The sequence below is a fragment of the Leptonychotes weddellii genome, chromosome 5 (genome assembly GCF_054177405.1).
Source record: "Leptonychotes weddellii isolate Sample4059 chromosome 5, ASM5417740v2, whole genome shotgun sequence".
Taxonomy (NCBI): Eukaryota; Metazoa; Chordata; class Mammalia; order Carnivora; family Phocidae; genus Leptonychotes; species Leptonychotes weddellii.
Genome location: NC_138373.1, coordinates 104,286,052 through 104,301,750, shown reverse-complemented (window position 1 = coordinate 104,301,750; position 15,699 = coordinate 104,286,052).

The window sequence follows — 15,699 nt, the reverse complement described above, 5'->3', positions numbered from 1 at the left end:
GGGTCAGGCTGTCACCATAAGCATCCAAGGTGGGATGTGTGGGGGCTTTGGAGGGGTAAGAGAGTGTGGGAGTTTAAGGGAGGTTCAAGGCATTCTGATCAGTTGGGTCCCTTCTCCCACCCATGGGCTATCCGGTTGCATTTCCTGTACACTTAAAATGGGGCTGATACACAGGTGGCATTTTGTTTCCGTAGTGTAGTGGTTATCACGTTCGCCTGACACAGGTGGCATTTTTAGCAGAGAGGAAAGCCATCCACACAAATGGCAGCTACTTTAACAGTCTGTGTCTTAAAACCCTATCCAGAGCTCACAGGTACAGGGCTCTGTCCTGAGCTTGGGGTAAGAGATGGTCTGGATGGGAGGAATATCCTAAGGGACAAGGCTTTCTTGTCCAGTGTGACAACAGAGGTGGGACACATACAGGGACCCACATAGAGGGGCAGCACCAAAAGTGGGAAAAGTTGGGCAGCCATTCATTCTACAAAACCTGTGAGCCCACCATGGGCCAGGCACTGTGCAGGGCTATGGAAGCACTCTTGGACCAGACAGATAAGATCCAGCCCCCATGGTGCCTATTGTCAAGGGGACAGGGCTACAGCCTTCATGCAGGGAAGAGGAAGGATGGGAATGCAGACAGTAGGACTTACAGGAGCCTGAAAGGGGGAGGCTTCCTGGAAGGCAGACCAAGGAGGCATATTTGAAAGGGGAAGAGACCTGGTGTGGGAGTGAAATAGGGCATGTGGGGGCCACCAGGGCAGCTAGTTGAACAGGAGCAATAGCACCATGCAGGGAGCCACAGGGAGACAGAGGGGACATGAGTTCTCTTGGTCACCCCAGTGGTGAACAGTGCTGATGCTCAGATGAATGTCTCTAGTATCTTGTCCCCTCACTCAGGCCCCTGAGTCAGTCTGGAACATTCTGGCCGCCTGGTCCCCACCCCTCTGTGACTCTGGGACAGCAGAGGTGCTGCTTGTGTCACGGAGCCAGGGACAAACCAGCAGAGGCTCTCTGGTGAGTTCCATTGGTACGCACTGTGAGATTTAGAGGTCCTACTTTCCACTCTGTCTCTCCCAAACACGGGAGTCTGCATGAGGCTTGTTGGTTCTGGGAGGCAGAGAGCATAGTGACACCAGTGGACACCCAGTGTTTTGGGGGAATGAAAAAACCACAGAGCCACCTAATTGAACCTGCTGCCTCCTGAGAAGCCAGTGCCTGGGGCCCTGGGACTGGGCCATGCCTGGCAGGAACCAAGCTCATTCATTAAGGGAGGGCCCTGGTTCTGTAGAACACAAAGTCTATACAAGGCTAATTACAGGAAAGACTTGAAATGGAGACTCTGGGACTATAGCAAAAGAAATTGGTGTGGGGATTAGTTGTAGCCAGAGAATGAAACCCTGGAAATCATCCAATTAATGAACCAGTTAACTGGGACCTATAAAAGGGGCCACCTGTCTCCCTGTGTCAGAAGTTGTCCTTTCCTCAGAGGCTTCTGAACCAGGACATCTTCCTGTGCCCAGAGAAAATGATGAGCCAGCAGTCCAGCAGGCTGTCCCAGGCCACCACGGGCTTTAGGGCCTGCTCTGCTGTTGTGGTGTCTGGCCAGAGCTGTATCAGCCCCACTAGGTCCCAGTCAGCCTCACGCTCTGGGGGAGGCAGTATCTCCACAGCCTGTGCCTTGGTAAGGGGTACCTTTGGTAGTCAGAGCCTGTACAGCCTTGAGGGGAGCAAGAACTCTCAATCAGTGTGCCCAGAGGTGCCGCCCAGACTGGGAGCTCAGAAAGGGTTGCTCGGGTGCCTTTGGAGGGAGCCTGCGTGGGGCTGGAGGAAGGGGCATGAGAAGTAGCTCTGGAGGAGGCTCCTTTAGCAATAGAGGGAGACCTGGTGGTTTGGGAGGCATTCCTGGTGGAGCCGGGGGCCTTGGGGGTTCAGGGGGCTTTCCCCTCAGCATCCAGGAGGTGACCATCAACCAGAGCCTCCTTCACCCCATGAACATGGGGATCGACCTCAGATCAGGGAGGTGAAAACCCAAGAGAAGGAGCAGATCAAGACTCTCAAGGACAAGTTTGCCTCCATCGACAAGGTGAGGGCCCACGGTGGGAAGGGGGCCTGGGAACATGAGGCCTAGGTTGGGGCAGTGGGTCTGCCCATGAGCCAGAGGCTGGGCAGGCCATGACCTCTGCTCCCTGGTTGACAACAGGTATGGTTCCTGGAGCAGCAGAACAAGGTGCTGGAGACCAAGTGGTGCTCCTGCAGGAGCAGTCGGCCACCTCCAGGGCCAGCGTCAATGACCTGCAGCCCTTCTTTGAGTCCTATACCAGCTGCCTCCAGGCTCACCTGGATAGGCTGCTGAGTGAGCGGGGTCAGCTGGATGGGGAACTGAGCACAATGCAGGCACTTGTGGAGGAGTATAAGAGGAAGTGAGTGATGGAGGTGCTGAGAAAGCAGCCACTGGGTCTAAGTGATTGTGGTGCAGGTCAGGAGGTTTTCCTCAAGGAATCTGTAGGCCACAGGATGGGGTGTCAGGATGTGGGTCTGGTGAAAGGAGGATCTGCTTTCTTTTGATATTTGTGTTGGTGCCAAGGAGAATGAGATGTATGTCACAGAGTGGGCATCTAGGGGACCCCCTTTAGACAGAGGCAGATATCAGGCACTTTGGCATTTAACAACAATGAATCTCATACTGTGCTGCTTACCAGGATCACTTCGGGAGCTTTATAAATTCTGAATGTCCAGGTTGCACACATGACTCATTGAATCAGAATTTCTGGGCAGGGAGCCAGGCACTGGCAGCTTGTATAGAGCCTCAGGTGATTCCAATGTACGGCCAAGAGTGAGGACCAGTTAGAGAACGTTGGCTGATGAGGTAGATTCAAGGGGAGGTAGGACACAGATGGAGGAAGGAAGAGCTGGGAGCTTCAGGTGTAGGTGGGAGGTGGGCTTGGGAATGACCATAGGCTTTTGCTCATGAGGACTAGGCTGACTCCTTGCAGTGGAGAATCCAGAGACCTGCATGAATGTGTTGCCCAAGGACACCAGGGGTTATGTGCCAATTCCATCACATGTTTTATCTTCTATTTCCAGTATTCTGGAGTGTCAGAAATGGGGTGCTAGTGTGCTCTTAAAGGCCCTACCATTGTAACAAAGCATGCTACTCAACTGGCTTTAGCCTGATCTTATCCAGGGAATAGTCACCTGCAGCTCTACCCCAGGTTACATACCACCTCTTGGAATAAACACCTTTCCCTGGGCACAGGTGCACATACCCTTGGCTCAGCCACCCTCGAACATGACCTCTCTCCTTTCTTGTAGGTATGACGATGAGCTTAACAAGAGCTCAGAGGCTGAGAATGGCTTCACGGTTCTGAAGAAGGTGAGCAGGCCAGTGGGGAAGAACAAGCCAGCACAGGGCTCCTCCCATGGCACAAGGGAAGGAGGGGATGGTGGCATCTTCCCAGGGGTGTGAGACTGGATAGAACTTTGTCCAGAGCAGGATTCCAAGTGTTGTCCTGTTGTTGATGGCCAGAACCCAGGACAGTGCCAACCTTGCATCTGAGCCTGTGCCCTGAGGCCTTTTTCTTCTGTAGCTAAGATATCTCTCAAGTGTGTTTGGCTCAACAGTTGCAAAACTGTTTTGAGCCAGTCCTTACACATTACAGTTTATTGCCAACTATTAATAACTACCATCCTAACTATCCAAGCTACAAAAACTGGTAATAATAATCTTTTCTAACACTGAGCTCAATTATCAAAACTCTCTACTGCAAGTGGAAGGTCTGGTTTAAGTGATTTTTTGCTTCCTCAACCATGTAAACGTGGTATCAGTATTATTAAGTGCAATGGTAACCAATGAGAGTAATATTGAAGCTAAGAAGGCGGATTCTCTGTTTTTTACTTTCAGGATGTGGATATATCCTACATGACAAAAGTGGACTTGGAAATAAAAATGGAGAGTCTGACCAGTGAAGTCAACTTTCTGAGAGCCCTTTTTGAAACTGTGAGGACCTTTATACTTTCTTCTAGGGTGGAAGCCATGACATGGGGTATCAAATCTTGCTTGATTCTGGGGGATTCAGCTTCCTTTGTGAAATCTATTTGGCAGCAAACATTTACAAAGTCTTTCCCATCTTTATCCCTATTTCTTCTTCATTTCTTCAATTTTCCAACTCCTTAATCATATTGCTTATGTCTTCCCTCTTCTCCTTCCCATGGCTTCAGGCTTTCAGAATCTGCAGTCCATGCCTTTAGCATCTGCATGTACATAGACTCCCAAGGGAAATGTGTGAAAGGAGAGTTAAGGGCAATCCCTCACTGCCTGCTTGGAATTTTCTTGCTGCCTGGTTTCTGGATCACTGTCTTGTCCCCTTGCTTTCCCTTCAGTAAGATTCAGTTTTCTAGACCCCACAACATTCCTGAGCCAGTTGCTTGGAAGGTTCAGGGCATCCTAGAGAGTTGGTGACACTGCCCAATGCTGTGCTCCTGTGTGCATGTAGGAGTACAACCAGGTCCTGTCGGAATCCAGTGATATGTCCATCATCCTGTCCATGGACAACAACTGGCATCTGGACCTGGACAGCATCATCACCGAGGTCAAGGCCCAGTATGAGGAGATCTCCCAGAGGAACAAGGCAGAAGCTGAGGGGCTGAACCAGGTCAAGGTAAATAAGAGTCCCTTCATCAGTCTAGACTCACAAGCTTTTTCCAGGGCTCCTGCTCCTTCACCTCCAGCCCCTCCTGGCACCATCCCAGATAATGCACACTTTGTTCAGTGGAAATCCACTGAAATATCTTTCACAAATACCTATAACTTGCAGTGTTTTTCATTCTACTGCCTGATATTTTTAAGGGCAACTGTGATTTTTAGTTAAGTGATCCTTTCCATTCTAAATGCCTGGTGGACTTCCGTGTAATATTAGGACTTTCTGGATTGACTGCACTTCTATTCTCCTTTTCATACACATGTATTTGAGGGTTAGGGATAATTTCTCCCTATCTGCTCATTACCTTCCAGCTTGGGGAGCTGCAGACTACAGCCGGCAGGTATAGTAATGACTTGAGGAGCACCAAGAATGAGATTGCAGAGCTCAACAGGATGGTCCAGAGGCTGCGGGCCAAGATTGAGAGCATCAAGAGGCAGGTAGGTGTGACTCCCCAAGGCCTGGGATTGTAACTCTAATCACAGTGGTGCTCTGAGATGCCAGAGGGGCACCTGAACACAGCAGGCTGGAAAGTCTTTCAGGTCCATATTGGAACCTACAATGGAGCTGCCAAGGTAATACCATACAGAGTGATGGCTTCATGTATGTTACCTTTACTCCCACCCATCATCTTCAAGATAGAATGATTTGCCCTCATGTCATTGGTTGTGGCCCCAAGACTCCATGAAATATGTGGGACTGAGTTACTGGGGTCTCATACCATGGATTATCCCTCTTTAACAGATTTCTACCACCAGCAATGACCGGCGCTCCTGCATCAGATACTGAGACTGAGCCCTGATGCACAACTGTAGAAATTTCCCCTGCCTTTAACCACACCTCTCTACAATTGCTCCTCTCTCGCCGGGGTTGGTGATACTATACTCTCATCTGCTTGGAGGCTCAAAACCAAGAAGGGGCCCAGGTAGACAGTGTCAAGTTAGGAGTTTGCTCCTGAGCCCATCACTCATCCCACTACTACCTATTGTCCCCTTGTATATAAACTCTGCCTTGCCTCCTCTCTGCTCTGTTTCTTTTTCTTCATTAAACTGCAATATATGATGATGGATTTGACTCTCTGAGTTTTTCAGAGTAATAGGGACCCATGATGTTTTCTGAATCAGAGGGCAACACACTCACAGTGTGACCTGCAGGAAGTTATGCTAGCAGCTGTGCATGGAATGAGTGAGAGATGAGGAGAGGATGAGGGTGCTGAGGGAGTCTTTGGGGGTAAGCCAACTGGGTCAGACTGTACGATTTGCCCAACTGCCATGCTGTGCTTCACTCTTTCTAGACCTATCTCAGGGCAGGCCACACCCTGGGGCTGAAACACTTCTCATACTGGCACCAGTGATCCTTGCCAAGAATTCCAATTGGCTCAGTGACAGCCAACTGACTAACTGCAGTGCCCAGCCTGGGTCACCTCAGTGGGCAGCCTTTCTTTATTGCCTCCTTTGGGGACTTTGGGCCACAGTGGTGGGAGAACATAGTCAAAAGCTGTTCCAATGTCCTCATTCCTTATGATTCAATGGAGTAGTTGCCCCCTTTCCCAGTAAGACTCTGCAGCATTCTGCCTCCCTTTTCCTCTCACAACCTGAGATCTCAAGGCTCTGGAAAATCAAAAAATGAAACCAAGTTTTGTTTAGTAATTTCCACCTGCTCAGACATTGTTCTGAGAATTTCACACATAAATAATTTAATCTTCACAATGATCCTATGAAGTAGGCATGATTATCCTCACTTTACAGATGAGAAAAAGAACGGAGACATGAAGATCACTCTATGCCAAAGGTTGCAGTTAGCAAGTGGTACAGCCAGGGTTTGCACATGAGTAGTTGGGCCCTAGAGTCCATGCTTGTAACTTGCATTGTATACTAATATCATATGCATGGTTTTGTTTTTTTTCATGATAGATTTGGACAGTGGAATGTCTCTTTGGTCTTTGAAGGCAGATGCTTACTTTATTCAGATCCCTGCTCTGTTCCTGGTTCTGAAATCTGGTCCAGCTATCTGGGAGACTCTTCTATTTCAAGAGGCTGACACTTGTCATCACTCCTTCCAAACTTGACTTCTCAGCCTCACCTTTAGTTCTGACTATTTGCATGTGCTCACAGATTTCCTGCTTAAGGTCAAGTAAACATTTGTTTCAAAACTCAACTTTAAAAAAGACCCAGACCTTGTCCATTTTGTTTTGTTCCTTTGAAAGCCAAGAACAACAACAAAGTCTCAAAGTCTTTATGGATAATAAAAACTTACATAATTTAGCATGTTTACCTTTTTGCCTCAGCTGCTGGGGAGTATTTTTCATTGGATGATTAGAATACTTGCTTCCTTTTTAAAAACATGGATTATTATTATTTTTAGAGGGAGAGAAAGTAGGAGCAGGGTGGGGGGAGGAGGGACAGAGAGAGAGGGAAAGAGAGAATCTCAAGCAAACTCAATGCTCAGTGCCAAGCCCAGCACGGGGCTTGATCCCACGACCCTGAGATCATGACCTGAGCTGAAATCAAGAGTCAGACGTTAAACCGATTGGGCTACCCAGGTGCCCCTAGATTATTGTTTTTTATTTAACTCCCTTATTATTGGGATGAGAGGGAAATAAAAATAAAGAAAATTGAGAAGGTAGTCTTCTCTTGATTGTAGCTAAGCTCATAATGAGCAAATTGGAAACTGGGCATTCACAGAGGAAGAGAGTGATTTAAAAATATTAGCTGTTAGTATTGTGATAATAAAAATAATATCTGCCTCTCAGGGATGTTTCAAAGAACACATGAAATAATATACACAAAAGTGTTTTATAAAATGAAAATATTCATATATATATTGTACTACATGTGTGCAAATTTTGATTAGCAACTAGATTATAAGCTCTTTAAAGAGAGGGACTATGTCATATATTGTTTGTATGTTATGTAATACTGGACAGAAAATGTTTACTTGTTGACTGATGGACTGATTAAATAATATAATGCATGCCAGAGCTCAGCACAGCTCCTAGAATAAGACAAGTACTCAATAAATGGGAGATATTACCATTATTATTTCAAAGTTTACCACTGTCAATTAATTTCTGAAGATTCAGACTCTCAAGGCTAGAAATGACTTCAGAGTCCCTGAAAAGAAATCCCCATTTAGATACTGAAGTCTCTAAAACACCATTCCACAATCAGCAGCCCACCTTCCTATGGAAGGTAACTCCTCTCTTTCACAGAGGTTGCTCGGCTGAGTCCTACCTTATAAATTCCACTCATTGGTCAAAGTTTTTTTTCCCCTCTGTGGCCATAGGGAACAACCCTAAGTTCTCCTGTGCATGACAGTCTACAAATGTTTGAGGATAGATTTTCCTTTCATTGGATTCCTTCTTCAGGTGGAATACTTCCATTTCCTACTCTGCTTTGGGGTGCCCACTGCCATCCTGGGTGCTCTCCCACAGACACTTCATCCTCTGGACCTCTGGAACCCAACCCAGACTTCCAAGAGTGGCCTGACTAGCCCAGGAAAAGAGTGGGCATGGGGCTTCTTGTTGTGTATCCTCCAGCCTTGTAGGTGAATTTGGCAGATCCTTCCTGTCACTGACTCATCCTGAGCTGGTGCCATTTTATACAAGCCATTCAGAAACTGTGTTTCCCCGTGCTGAACCATACAGCTGCTTTGCTTGAATACGTCTGTAGGGTTTTACTTTACATTAGTCTCTGTTAAATTTTTCTTGTTATATTTGGCTCAAGCTCTAAACTGTCAACTTATTTCTGGACTGTAATCATGGCATCCAGCTTCTTATTACTCTGACCATGTTCAGGCCAGTTGTAAATGTGAGCTATATGCAAAGCTGTCCGTGCTTGGGTGTACTGGAAAGAAAAACTGCTATAAAGGAAAAATGACCTATTTATAATAGAAGAGAAAGGTGTTATATTTAATCTTAAGGGAAGTAGCTTTTTAAAAACCTTTTTATTATAGAAAATTTCAAATAAATATAAAAATAGAATAGTGTAATGAATGCTTGCTTCTGTATCCATTACCCAGCTCGACAATTAACTCATTATCCTGTTTCATTTCTATTCTCCCCACTCCCTTTACCCCTCCAGATTATGTTGAAGCAAGTCCCAAACAGCATACCATTTTATTCATACATATTTTTAAAGTTTCTCTAAAAGGTAAGGACTCTTTAAATAATATAACTGTATTAACATTATCACCCTTAACAGGATAAACATTAATTATTTAATATGATAAAAAACCAGTCCAGTGTGTCAGTTCTATTCTAATAAAAATAAAAAAAAAATCCTGTCCAAGTTCACATTTCCCATAATATCTTATGAATGTTTTCATTAAAATCACTTGTTTGAATCAGGTTCTAAATCATGTTCATGCATTGCAATTGGTTCATATCCCCCTTTTTTATTCCTTGTAATTTATTTGTTGAAGAAACTTGGCCATTTGTCTTGTGGATTTAGTGTCCTACAAAGTTAGTGGCCCCCCACCTCCACATCTCTGCTGTGATACTGTTCAGCATGGTCCTCTTTCCTTTGTCTCTATTTTTAATGATCATACAATAAAATGGACCTTTTGGGGTGAACTATTCTATAAATTTTAACACAGTTATGCATGTATAGATTTATGAAGCCACCACCACAACTGGGGTACAGAACAGTTTCATCACCCCCCAAAACTCCCTCATGTTATTTTTGTATAGTGACACACCCCCTCTACCTCTAACCATGGGCAACCACTGATTTGTTCTCTGTCACTATAGTTTAGTCTTTCTGAGAGTCTCGTATCAACAAATCACACAGTAGGTAACCTTTTGAGATTAACTTCTTTCCCTCAGCATACCTTTGAGATTCATCCAATTTGTTGTATCAACAGTTTGCTTCTTTTTATTGCCAAGTCTTGCATGGAATTGATGTAGTATGGTTTGATTATCTCCTCTCTTCTTGAAGGACATTTGAGTTGTTACCAATTTTTGTGATTATAAATGGAGATGCTATAAGCATCCATGTACATATTTTCGTGTGAATGTAAGCTTTTATTTCTCTAGGGTAAATACCCAGCAGTGGGATTTTTGGTCATATGGGTGTGTGTTTAACTTTATAAAAAATTGCCAACCTGTTTTTAAGAGTGGTTGTGCCATTTTGCATTGTATGAGAATTGCAGTTAAATTGCATCCACCAGAGCAAGTTGTCAGTATTCTTAAACTTTAGCTGTTCTAAGACATGTGTAGTGGCATGGCTCTTTGCTTTGAAGAATATATTGATTCTTTGCTTTTGAAGGGTGAGATCCTCTCCCTCTCTCTGCCCCCATGGAAATCTGGAGAGGATGAGACAAACAGGCATTTGTTACTCTGCGTACAAACTTAGAGGGATTTTGAATTTTCAAGGGAGATCCAGGATAAAAGGCCAGAACTGCACCATGGAGAGAAGAGGAGGGTGAGGAGGGCTCAGGGAGCAACAGGGGCCCCTGCAGTGTTAGGAGATCACATGTGGGCACCACAGTTAGGGAAACACTTCCCAGGGGATGATGATGACATTTCTATCACAGGGAATTCACATGAGGAAGTGGAGTCATTCCTGGACTGTACCATCCTATCTCTCATTACTGCACATCTTCAGCAAAGGAAGAGGGTTGGGGGGCAGTTGTGGGCCAGAGTGGACTGGGGGCAGGACAGTGGTCTTGGGGACTGGGAGCAACAGGTAGGAAGAAGATGTGTGGTAGACTGACTGGGGAAAGTCTGGCTCAGGGCTCTACAGGTGTGTGGAGTAGGGGGAGGTACTGAACTCTCTGCAGAACTGAATGGGGGTTGGATATTTGGTTGATTAAGGAAATGAGGTTGGAGGACTTTGAGGGTATCTGGATTACATTTAAAGCACAGACCTTACCATGTTATTCCCCCTTCAAGTCCTTTAATGCTCCCCACTGCCTGAGGGTGCAATCTGACATCTTTTTTTTTTTTTTTTTGACATCTTCATATGACATATCAGACCTTCTTGAAGGGGCTCAGCTTATTTCTCCAACGCTCTCCCTGAATACCATAACTTTTTTTTTTAAAGATTTTATTTATTTATTTGAGAGAGAGAGAATGAGAGAGAGCGAGTACATGAGAGGGGGGAGGGTCAGAGGGAGAAGCAGACTCCCTGCCGAGCAGGGAGCCCGATGCAGGGACTGGATCCAGGGACTCCAGGATCATGACCTGAGCCGAAGGCAGTCGCTTAACCAACTGAGCCACCCAGGCGCCCCTGAATACCATAACTTTTTGTGTACTACCTGTACCAGAGAGCAAAATGCCCCCATTTTCTTAAACACTCAGCTATTCCAAGTCTTGGGTCCTTTGCACATACTTCCTTTTGGCTAGAATACTCTCTGAGACCCCATCTTTCTTCAGCTCTGACATCCCCTCTTCTGGATAGATCTCCATGTATGCCCCTCATCTGTGTCACCAGCAGGTCCTTGACAGACCTCTGTCTTTTGCAGTACTTTTGTATTGACATGTCTGCCTCCCTTGCTGGACTGTGACCCAGCAGTCTGAGCAAACACAGAGCAGGCAACGGCCATTTTTTTCTTTGTGACTGCGGCACCTGGCTGCAGTCCTGGACCCAGAGCAGATACTAGATAAATGAATGAGGGCTGAGGATCGAGCATCCGTTCAGGGGGCACTGTCCAGATCAGGGAATAGGATTCAGCTGGGCATGGATGTGTCACTGGTGCTATGCTTCCTCCAGGTTCTTCTCCATCTGCCTCATGAGCAACCCAGTTGGCACCATGCTGAGACCCTGTTTCCCTACACCTGTAATATCCTCTGGCCTGTTGGACAAGCTGCCCCAGCTGAAAATGAGATAAAGTTAGGCTGTCATAATGTGTCAGTAAAGCCGTGCTGGCCCTGAGGTCTCATGGTGTGTGTGTGTGTGTGTGTGTGTGTGTGTGTCTGTGTGAAGATCTCCCGAAATTTATCTTGAGCTCATGTCTTGAGGCTCCCATCTCTGCCTTGGCTCCAGGGTCTCTGTGGCTCTCAACGTCCCGGGTGTGCCTCCCATTTCCTTCGTCAAGATGGGAAGTTTTCAGTGAAGGAGGCTGCATCTCAACTTCTGCATCTTATCACCTCCCAACCCACTATCCAATAGTGAACTAATTGGAAAGGATATGAGATGGACTTCTTTATTGGATCACAATGCAACATAACCTTGTCCTTAAGAAATGTAACACTGTTAGTGAGTAGTAGTCTGCCCTGCAAAGTCAGTGCCAAATCCTGGTGGCTGTTGCAGAGTTAGGAGGCAAAGTCTACCTGGTTATACTAAATTCCCTACAACAGACAAGTTGTGCTACTTCTCAAGCATTCTTACTTGAATTTCCATCAGAGCTGTAGCACGTGTTTATTTAGTTTTACTGAAAAGAGTTTCTAGCTGAGGGGCTGCTTGGGTGGCTCAGTCGGTTAAGCGTTGAACTCTTGGTTTCAGCTCAGGTCATGATCTCAGGGTCATGAGATCAAGTCCCATGTTGGGCTCCCCACTCAGTATGGAGTCTGCTTGGGATTCTCTTCCTTTCCCTCCTCTTCTGTCCCTTCCCCCACTTGTTCTTTCTCTCTCTCTCTCTTTCAAATAAATAAATAAATAAATAAATAAATAAATAAATAAATAAATAAATTCTTAAAAAAAAAGAGCTTCTAGCTGAGGGCTGAGCAGCAGAGTGGGGTGGGGGATGAGATTCAGCCCATTGACTGAGAACAAAATTCTGCACTCCTGGGACTATATCTTTTTGTGGGGGGACACCTTCATCTAACCTGCCTTCACAGCCTGTGCCATGGTAGGGAGTATCTTTGGCATCCAGAGTCTGTACAGCCTTGGGGGAGCAAGGAGATCTTGTTCAGTGCTGCTCAGGCTGGGGGTTCGGTGTGGGGTTGCTGTGTGGGGCTGGGGGAAGAGGCATGAGCGGTAGCTCTGGAGGAGGCTCCTTTAGCAATGGAGGCAGAACTGGTGGTTTTGGAGGGGGTGGTGCGTGGTCCCTGGTTCTGACAGAGCCCTCTCTCTGGGGACCAGATCTGCCTTGGCAGGCAGCAGCAGCAGAGCTGGGCTTTAGACATGGTGGGTGGGGTGTCGGGCCTAGACTGAGTGAGGGACTCCAGAGAAAGAAGCCTGGGTATTTGGGGATTGAGCCATGGGAAGAACACTGGATTGGAGCCCTATCTATTGCTGGATAATCATTTGGGGTTTATCTGTCCTCACTGTGTAACTGGAACAGGTTCCATCTCCTCTTTGATCCTCATTGTCCTTATCTTTACAAAGAGACCTTTGGAGGTCTTTAATCTTTGAGGTGTTTCTTAAGTAACACTTCGAGTAGGAGGTGGCTCTATGTTCTTGTAATTTGTTTTTATTTTCCTTTCTACAGCAGGATGTCTGGGGCATGTCACAACTCTGTGCATCTCTAAGGATCTTACATATTTTTTTCCCTTGAGGTTGGGTTAAATACTGCTACTGAGATTGTGTAACTACTTCCCTTAGGATAAAGCAGAATGATTCAAACTTTCACAAAGGGAAAATAGGTCTCTATAGAACAAAGGCATTATTGAGTTTTCCACATTCCCACCTCTTGGGGCTGGAGAAAAAGAAGAATGCATCTGCTGTTATTCCTTATGTCTGCCTCTGCCACAGCTGAGCTCACTCCTCACCACCTGCTGTGGCCACCTACCCTCTAATACTCCTGTGTGCCTCTCACTCCCCACCCCTCAGCCCCGAGCACCTCCGCCTTCTCCATCCATCCATGTACCTAGAGCAGGAAACAAACATTCCCATTACCCCAGATGTCCCCAGCCTGGTCTCTCTTCCAGCTACCCCTCCCACCCCGTCCCCGCCCCTGAAAGGGCTAATCTGATTTCTCACAGCATAGGTTAGTTTTAAATGTTTTTGTATTTTATAAGCATTTATCAGTAGAATCATACAGTTTGTGTCTGGACTCTTGCCTAACACAATATAGCAAGATTCCTCCAAAACCAGCTATGTGGTTGCAGATCATTCCTTCTCATTAGTATGCTGCTATGTGGCTAAACCTGGTTATTTACATGCTCTACTACTGTCGGAGATGGGGTTCAAGTCCAGTTTTCAGATATTATGGACAATCCTGCAATGAATATTCTAGTACATGTCTTGTGGTGAATACATGAATGCACTCAATTGTTTGTGTACATCTTGTAGGGTCCATAGGGTGTGTTGGGATTGTTGGGTCCATAGGGTGTGGTATGTTCAGCTATAACAGATACTCCAAACACTTAATATTTCCTTTCTTTGGTAGTTTAGCCTTTTTGGAGGGGGTACTATCATATATATTTGTGATTTTAATTTGCACGTCCCTTAGTGGCTAAGGATGTTGAGATCCTTTCATATGTAAACTGGCCATTTTGGGTATCTTCTTTCATGCAAGTCTTCTGCCCATTTTTCTATTTTTCTTGTGCATTTACAAGGGTTCTTCATATATTCTGGATATGAGTCCTTTGTCAGATATATGAATATTTTTTCCCACTCTGTGGGTTGCCTTTTCACTCTTTAATGGAGTTTTTTGATAAACAGAGTTACTTAATTTTATAAATTCATCATATTTTTCTTTTGTGTGGTGCTTTTTGTGTCCCATACTCTGCTCTATACTCTAAGGTCATGAAGACCCTCTCTGGGGTCTTCCAAAAGGCTTACTGTTTTACCTTTCATGTTCAGATCTGCTTTTGACTCTTGTGTATTTTTTCCCCCATACTTACATGAAATTGGAGGTTCTATAACATTTAATTATTAAAAGAAGTCTATCTGGTTAATCTTGGTGATAAAAAGATAGACGTTTGCTATATTGTTTTCTGTATGATTGAAATATTTTACAATTAAAAATAAAATGAAAAATATTTAAGCATAGATGTTTCCCTGGGTTCCCTCTTTGATCTACTGTTCTTCTCATGCTACATGGTCTTCCTGAGTGAGTTTGCCTACTTCCATTCTATTCATCTATTTATTTAAATTTCATCAAGCACCAATTCGGTCCATGTACCATGAGGTTGCTTGCCACAGAGATGAATATAATATGGCTATCCCTTTAAGGGACTTACAGTCTGGTATATATGATGATAAAGAATTGCAGTAAAGGTCCTTGGGATAGCTATTGCAAAGGACACCTCAGAGCTCATGTTCTCTTCAACATGAGTGTTCAGTCTTTCCTTCCTCCTCTTCTTGTCCCCTTTTTAAAATCAACTTTATTGAGGGATAATTTGCATAAAATAACAATGCAGCCATTTTCAGAGTACGTTTCTTTTTTTTAAAGATTTTATTTATCCATTCATGAGAGACGGAGAGAGAGATGCAGAGGCAGAGGGAGAAGCAGGCTCCCCTTGGAGCAGGGAGCCTGATGCGGGACTCGATCCCAGGACCCTGGGATCATGACCTGAGCCGCAGATGCTTAACCGACTGAGTCACCGAGGCGTCCCTTTCAGAGTACATTTCAATGAGTTTTGACAAAAGTATATCCACATGTACGTACAACCACAATTAAAATATAGGACATCTTCCAAAATTTTCTCCCACGCCCCTTTGCTGTCAGTCACCAGCCAGCCCTCAGGCCCAGGCTGAGGCTTGCTTCCTGTCACTATGGGTTAGTTTTGCCTCTTCTAGAATTTCACATAAATGAAATCATACAGAATACATTCTTTCTGTGTCTGGCTTCTTCCCCTCATCGCGATGTTTTTGAGATCCTTCAGACACATGTATGCCCCAGGCTGTGGTTTGCCTTTTCTTGCCTTTTCTTGGCGATGTGTTTCGAAGCTCCCTGCCCCCTTTCCAGCACTCTGATAGTGCCTCACACTCTACAGCTTGTGCACCTGCATCTAAGGGCTGGCTGCTCTGCCTGGCCTCTTGGACTAGATAGAAATCTCTATCTAGTCTGAAGACAGGACAGGTGGCTCTCTCTTATTGCTTCCCCAGCCTTTCATAAGGATGTGGAAGTTTTCCTCCTTTAATATAGTTGCTTATGTTATAGGAATTAGTACATC